At 33.0% G+C, this 8,614-nt stretch overlaps 1 long non-coding RNA gene across 1 annotated transcript; it reads right to left on the reverse strand.

The window, feature by feature from the left end:
* Positions 1-3,289: 3,289 nt before the first annotated feature.
* LOC149413667 (uncharacterized) lies at positions 3,290-4,272 on the reverse strand. Its single transcript, XR_016304206.1, has 3 exons — positions 4,173-4,272; positions 3,782-3,928; positions 3,290-3,597 (listed from the first exon to the last, which is right to left on the reverse strand). It is a non-coding gene; the product is annotated as an uncharacterized LOC149413667 (long non-coding RNA).
* Between the last annotated feature and the right edge of the window lie 4,342 nt (positions 4,273-8,614).

Consider the following 8,614-nt stretch of genomic DNA (forward strand, 5'->3'; position numbering starts at 1 on the left):
GCTGTCCGTATAGCGTTGGCATTAGGGCCACCTCGACTCGACCCATTTCGATTCACAGGTGTCGTTTCTTGTTCTTGTCTATGTTCTATATTTTGGTAATTTTCAAAATTTATACCGTCTTTTTCTCTAACAAAATTATGTAAGACTGTACAAGCTTTAATTACTTGAATTGCTGTGTCTACGTTCAGTTCTATAGCTCGATGGAGTATTCGCCACTTATTTGCCAGAATACCAAAAGCGCACTCAACATACCTTCTTGCTCGACTTAATCTATAGTTAAAAATCTTTTTATCAGTATTCAAATGTGTACCTCCATACGGACGTAGGAGATTAGGTGTTAAAGCAAAGCCTTCATCGCCAACTAGTATAAACGGTAATTTCTCGTGCAAGTTTTCATGAAGCGGTCTAGGCTTTGGTACATTTAAAGTACCATCATTGATCTTTTGCCAAAATGTACTATCCTTTAATATAGTAGAATCGCATTCCTTGCCATATGAGCCCACACTAATAAAAATAAATCGGTACTCTGAATCAACAACTGCCATTAATACAAAAGAATAATATTCCTTGTAATTAAAGAACATAGAACCACTCTTGGCTGGTTTCAAAATTCTAATATGTTTGCCATCTACTGCTCCAACACAGTGAGGAAAGTTGGCTTTTCTTTCGAATCCTGAAGCGATGTCCTCCCATTCTCTCTCAGTATCAGGCAGCTTAAGGAAATCTGTCTTAAGATTTTCCCAAATGACGTGGCTCATTTCTTTTATTATTTTACTTATTGTCGAAACGCCTACTCTGTATGAGTAATGTATTTCTTTGAATGAACATCCTGAAGCTAAATATCTGAAAAAAAAAAATCTTTTGTTACTACATTATTACTTTATACGTTACCAATAAACAAATTCTATTCTATTCTATTATGATATTTTTTAATGATTTCAGGAAAACTGGTTTCAACAAAATGGAACAATATACGTGATTCGTGGCTTAAGACAGTAAAGAAACAAAAAGATGAGTCTAAATCTGGATCTTCGGCCAAACAGACACGAAATTATTTATATCACGAGCAATTAATGTTTTTAAAAAAAGTCTCCGAACCTCGACCACCTCATGAGTCAGTTTCAAAAAAAGCAAGAACCGAGACTGAAGTAAGCATGGAATCAGAGTTTCGTTCACCTTTAATTAAAAATAAAAGAAAAATTGATAATAAAGAGGTAAATGACAAGATGTTAAAGTTTTTGGACTCCAGAATAAAGCCAGAAAAGGAAAACCATCATCTGTCTTTTTTCAAAGGCATTATACCAATCTTGAACACTTTAAATATCGAAGAGACTTTAGAATTTCAAGCTAGCGTCCTGACAATGTTGCAAAAAATTAAAAGTAGGAATTGGCGTGATTCTAATCAGATGACTGGACAATACTACACAAGCGTCAATCAACATGCAACACCTACGCAATATCAACACCACTCTGGATACTCTACGTATCAACAGGCAACAACACCTATACCATCAACTTCACCTTCGTCCTCCAATCCGTTTCCAGCTTCGCCAACAGTATCTAGTAATCATTCCAGAAATTCCCAAGACTCCCAAGAATACTTAGATTTTGAAGGGTTTTAAGTTTGAAGAATTTTTATAAAGCTTTGAGTTTGAGTACAAATAAATACTTAAATAAGTTATTTGCATTTTTAATTATCATAATTATTATCAAATACACTTACACACACATATTATATATATTCACACTCATCAAACAAACACATAGCAAACATTCATTCATTCATTCAGAACTAGTGCATAAAATTATCTTACCTTAGACATATGGCTAATCTTTGTTCTGGGCAAATACATTCTCTGAAACTTGTATCTCGTACTCCTATTGAAAGTCGTCCCAGTAAATTGTCAAAAGTGGTTGCTGTCATTCGAAAATAATTGAAGAACTTTGATTCGTCACTTCTAAGTTCACATATTAATGTTTCAAATGTTCCAAGTGAAAATCTTTCCCGTAAAATAGGATGCACCCAATGTTTTCTTTTATTTTGCCTTCTATTAAGATACCACCACAACACAACAATTTCGTCGTCCATTGTGCGCACAGGTCCAAATTCAACTGAGGTGAGTACTTGACTGTCCGATATTCTTGTCGGCTCCGGTGTACACTGAAAGAAATGTTTAGGTACGATTTACCAAATTTTCAGTAATTATCTACTAAACAGTTTAGTTGCTGTGGTGACTGCCGAACTTTTAGCTACTGTTTGCTAAACAGCAGTTTATTTATGACAGCTTAACGATTCAGATATTCTAGCTAAACTAATCGGTTGAGACAGCTTTCTGTGTTTAGTTGTGTTACCTAAACTGTATTTATGACAGCTTAACGATTCAGATATTCTAGCTAAACTAATCGGTTGAGACAGCTTTGTGTTTAGTTGTGTTACCTAAACTGTATTTATGACAGCTTAACGATTCAGGTATTCTAGCTAAACTAATCGGCTGAGACAGCTTTGTGTTTAGTTGTGTTACCTAAACTGTATTTATGACAGCTTAACGATTCAGATATTCTAGCTTAACTAATCGGTTGAGACAGCTTTGTGTTTAGTTGTGTTACCTAAACTGTATTTATGACAGCTTAACGATTCAGGTATTCTAGCTAAACTAATCGGCTGAGACAGCTTTGTGTTTAGTTGTGTTACCTAAACTAAAAATTACATACCTAAACCATTTTGTAGTGTTCGGTTAGAAAAACTTAACTGTTTAGATGTAGTAACCTTATTATTTAGTTAATATTACAAAATGCTTAGGTTGATTAACTAAACTTCGGTTGGAATAGCCCTACCGATATAGGTGTTTTAGCTCTCTACTGCTAGCTAGCTTTAGGTACTGTAGCTTAGCTTGTTGGTTAGATTATCTAAATTAAATAGGAAGTGCAGCTTTGCAGTTTAGCTGAAAACAATACAGGGTGTAAATGTAACCACCATCAACTCGAAGGATTATACCCATAATTCAGAATCATGGGTTAAATACTTTGAGTTGCAGGTAGTTTATTACAACCCTTTTGAGAGATGAAACCTAAATAAATAAATATTATGTTTTGTAAGACTAGAAAGTACATATTAAAAACCTCATTCATATAAAAGTTATTTTGTTAAGAATCGTCTCTCAAAATATTGTTTCCAGCTACCAGCAAAGCCTCAAAAAAGAAAACACGTTTGATCATACACACATTTATATTATCATTTTTTATTATAATTTTTTTTAAATATAGTAAAAGATGTTTGTGTCCTGATTTGGCAAATTCTTTTTGGCGCTGCCTGTATGTGTCTAGTAATTTACCTTTAGCAGCAATTTTTTGGGTAGGCCCAAAACACACATATGGGGTGAAATATACAGCTGCGCTTTCTTTATTAAAGACTTTGGTGATTTGAAAAGCAAATTCATAAAATCTCTTGCTTGTAATGGATCTATCTGGATTACCCTGCAATTCCTTACTTATAATAGTACTGCACAGTCTGGCAGAATTGTCCAACAGACCCTTTGACTCAAACTGCATTAAAAGTGCTTGCCCTTCATTGATTGATAGGAGATGATTGCGTAAGTCCTGGAAAACAAAATTAAATTGCATATTGATTACATAACTAATAACCACTTCTATAATCATCATAATATCAGTCACAGGATGGCTATTCTACGCTGCCACTACTAAAATACATATATCGGAATGTATAAAACAATTAACCTAAGTTACTTAGGTATCTGAAACTTACTAAAATTATTTAACTTACATTCGAAATTTGCTCTTCAAAAGCTTCTTGCGTTATTCTTTGTGATTTGTTTTTATTTTCCAACAAGGAAATGTCATTTACAAGGAAGTCATCGTGTTGATAATATATGGGCGTTGTTTGTTTGGAAGTTGAAGGTATATCTTCAATCTGAAAAAAAAGCGGGTATGTACACAAAGGGGAAAGAAAGGGTGAAGGGGTCAAGCTTTGTTTTTATCCCTTTGGAATTGCTTGACCCCCCCGGCAGTCGATTTATTCATTAATTACATGAATTATTATTTTAAATACTATTATTTTTGTATCAAAATCGCGTCCGGTACAACTATTTCCAAATGGTTAGCCAAAAAAGGCCTAGGTATACAATATGTCATCATTACTGCTTTTAAAAACTTACACTTATGACAGGTGGATTAATAACATCCTTGAGCGCATTAATGTGTGCTGTAGGCAGTGCCCGGTGCCCTACAGTCGGAATCAATTCTTTAATATCATCTTGATATATTATCAGGAGTGTTTTCGAGTCTATGGCTTGAGTCTGAAATAAAGAAAAAAAACGACGAGATAATACAAAAAATTTCAAAACAACAAAATAAAAATTTATTTTTCAAAGGAATGAAAATTATTCATTAAAAAAAATGTATATTTATACAACAGCAGATACCGAACACCCTGTATCATGAATCAAGCGGAGATAAAATAGTTTTAATAATGAAATTGTTTCATTTATATGAAAATTTCAAATGTAAACATTAACAATGGGTGGTCACACTGTATTTAAAAAAAATATCCCTCCCAAAAAAAAAACAACAGAATTCAATGTTCAAAATGTTATGTCCGAATTAATAATTTGCAATACACATTTATTAAAATTAAATATAACCTGCTATGATTTAGTTTCTGGCTAGGGTAAAATTGTAACTTAGAAAATACTACAGTTTCAAACAACATTCGTTTAATACAAAATAATACTGGCGGAAACAAACAAAGAAATAAAGGCGCGCTTGAGGTGATTTTGCACAAAAACGGCGCTATACAAGTGATCCAATTATTATTTTTTTTATATACCACTCTCTGTAACTTGTGTCATGACTCCTGACACAATCTTGGTTGTAGCGTCAACACGCACTCTTCAAACTAGGTACATAATAAATACAAATCTTCTAAATCTATTGCGTAGGTACTTGAGTCATGGAATAATGAAGGTGCCAGTTTCTAAATCAAATAGAATGGATATTATCATAATATATAATATCATAGTTCCATGATCTAAATTCTAAATCAATAAAAAAATGAAAAAAGAAAACTCACCTTTAAATGTTTCTATGTAAGCCTCCAGATTCCAAGAAATTAAATAATCCTCCACGGTTTTGTCTGCCATTATCACTAGGAACTAGGAACAGCGGTTAACATAAATTCAATTCAATTCAAAAATAAATTCGCAACGCGCGCAACGAACGTCAATTCACGTATGGTGGGAACGCCGAACTGTGGCGACATTGTGGCGATCTGAGAACTGCGTAAATAAACACCTGCGCGTCGACCGTTAGCGACGATAAAATGATCTACCAAAGTTCGGGAGATTTTAACTAAAGTTTTGTTGCACTTTGCCTAAGTTTGTGCAAAGCAACTAATTGTTATGTAAAAATACCAAATTTAGATATTCCAACCTCAGTTTTGCTATATGAACAAAACATTTAACCAAACTAGATGTTTAGTTAAATTTAGCTAAATACTTTGGGAAGTAACACATAAACTTAAGTTACTAAAGTGAAATAGGTTTAGTAAATTACTTTAGCTTGATTAACCAAACCGATTATTTTGTTTAGGTAAGCATGCTTTTAGTGTGCTATTATTAAAGTTTAGTTGTAATAGCTCAAGCACATTTTACTAAACAACGACGGTATCTGCACATAAAGTATTTTAGGTAAAGTAGCTGAACTTTAGGCGATGGTTACACAACTTCAATTAGCTTAACACTTTAGCTAACTCATTTTTTTCAGTGTAATGTGAACACTCTTGTCCGGTGTCCGGTTTCCGGCAGATCTGCCGGTCCGGCATAGTGGGAACCGGGCTTAATGGTATTGCTTGTGTACGTTCTGGACTACCATAGAAACCGTGGAGTATAGAAAAGCCTAATGGTATTGCTTGTGGACGTCGTGGACTGCCACAGAAACCGTGGAGTGTAGAAAACCTAAATGATATTTCATTAATAATAATAAATCGCCCTACATCTTTTTTATAGAAACAATAAAAGACGGAGGAGAAATGTAAGTAAATAACGTTTTTATATAATGTTTTCAGAAAGAGCAAGAAAGCAAAAAATAAAAACAAATAAAAGATAAAAAAGAGAAAAGAGAAAGGAAAGAAAAAAAGGATTTCTGATATTTGTATTGATAAATATTGCAAGGTACATTATATCGAAAAATATTATTGAGATAGTTTTCAATTTGTATAAATTGTTTCTGATCTTATATTATCAGGTAATCGGTATATATATCCAATATATTTGTCAAATTGTTAATGTAGAAGAAAAAAATATTAAACATCGGGAATCATCGATTTGTAAACTCGGATATCGATTTAAACTTTAACTAACCCTACTTTTATAACACAACTGTCGTTAATGGCAGGGATACACTCATGAATAAATAAATGGATATAGGCATACAGATAGTGATTGCATTAACAGACCTTATATAGAATACCCATAGACAAATGCCCGCAGAATATTTGCAAGCTGCTAGATTATTCAAAGTAATATTAATTATTGGAGTGTGAAGTAGTGATGTGCAATATAATCGAGATATCCATTACAGGCGACAAAATCAGTAATCGAAATGTTTTGAAAAAATAGGAAACATTGTAAATGGGTTAGTACTAAACCGCAATAGAGTATTTTAATTTTAATTTAAACAAATGACGACAGTGACCACATTTCAATTTAATTTTTTTATTGACAAATAAATTAGCGATTTTTTATTTTTGATTTTCCGCCAAAACAACTCCTTTATTCGTAATAATGGCATTTTTGACGTCACGCCAATCAATGTAGGTTATAGTCTTCTTACGTCATAACCGACCCTTTGGTGTGGTTTTAGATCGTTTATTAAATCAATAATTGGAAATAAAAATATTAATATAACAACAGTTTTAATACTATGATTCAAATCGAAAAAAAGCTTTACTTTTTAACGGTATCCATAGTTTAAGAATTATCAACAATAGTTAGGCACAGTCACGTACGAGGTTTTCTAACTTTTTAAAGCGTTAGGTGATATTTCCCAAATGGTTATATTTTTATTTATTTATAGCGCGGATACGGTTTTCATATAGTTCCCGTTAGCAGTTATGCCACATATCTCCCATAACAGTCACAAGGTCCCTTTTATAAAGTTTACCAGGTTTGTCATTGGATATGTGGCTATGTCTTCTGGTTCCACAATGTGTCTTCCCAAGTCTCATCTCTCCTCTCCACTCCCCTTTGGTTCCTTGAAGGCCCCACAAGGGAAGAATTCACGAAGGTAGCCTCAAATGGTTTTAAATAATAGTCAAAGAATATTATTGAAATCGAAGGGAAGAGTCATTGAACACGTATTATTTGTCATTCTGAAATTTTTAATTTAAAATGTAATATGTCATGTAAAACGTTTTATCCTTCTTTTTTATCGACAATGCTTCAACTTTTTAAGATAGCAAATTAATTATAATAATAATAATAATAATCATAATTGCAAAATTGTATATTTCGGTGATATCACACAGAGTAATGTGAAACATCATTCGACTATTAAAATGTTTCTTTAATCGACATGTTTCGATTATGACCGTTACTTGCTTGCAGTAAACACAGGCTGCAATAAATATCATTTTACTATGCGAGCTCCACGGCCATCAGAGAACGATATTATTATACATCTGTTTCCGGTCAGCTTCACATCAAAGGTAATCACGTTTTGTTGCGTTTACATCGGAAACAATTTCGTTTATAATAATAACAATAATTTTTGGCTAATTTCGAAAAATCACCTCAAGGGGCTGTACAAATATACAACTAGGCTTACAACTAGGATTCATAATACCTAGTGATTTACACCAAAGACTTATATCTAATGACTTACGACTAAAACCTATAACGACTGTCTTAATTTTATATATATTTAAATATGTAGAGACTTACAACTAACAAACATATATTTTAAAATACATCAGAAAATACTCTTTCTAATTTTACTAGCGCCAGAAGTTTATATCAGATCTGTAGTATTTAATAATAAAATAAATAATCTGTTTTGTCACTCGCAAGTATTGGACTATAGTAACGCAAAGGATTTAACGCATGGAATGCATTCTTTTGAACAAGGACGAAAATTGAAATTGCTTTGTTTGTTCAAAGAATTTTCAATGGAACTATGTATCTTGATCTTTTTGGCATCAGTGCACGATTATTGGGAGGAACGGATAACGCGAGTCCAGCATTCAGATGGTGTCCCCAAAGATGCTGGTCATCATTCACTTAGGCAGCTATCTTCCGTGCTAGCTACATGTCCTGCCAAGCAAATTCTTCAGATTAAAGAATCTAGTTGAAAAAGCTCTTTATATTCTCGTCCTTTGCAAAATGATATCTTTCGTCATCCTTAATAAATATGAAGCAAAACTTCATGTGTAATTTTATACTTACGTTAACTGTGGGTTTCATGTGAAATTAAGTGCCGTAACTGTTGTACGAGCTTTGTATTTCTTACTTAAGTTTATCCAAAGTTTTAATTTAAACCACTCGTAAAGTAAGCGGAACTAAACGGGAAGTGTAGACGATGCGGCAATGCTTTTGTTTGTAGT

This window comes from Hesperophylax consimilis, chromosome 21, assembly GCF_061612785.1.
Source record: "Hesperophylax consimilis isolate HC1 chromosome 21, BYU_Hcon_1.0, whole genome shotgun sequence".
NCBI classification, from domain to species: Eukaryota; Metazoa; Arthropoda; class Insecta; order Trichoptera; family Limnephilidae; genus Hesperophylax; species Hesperophylax consimilis.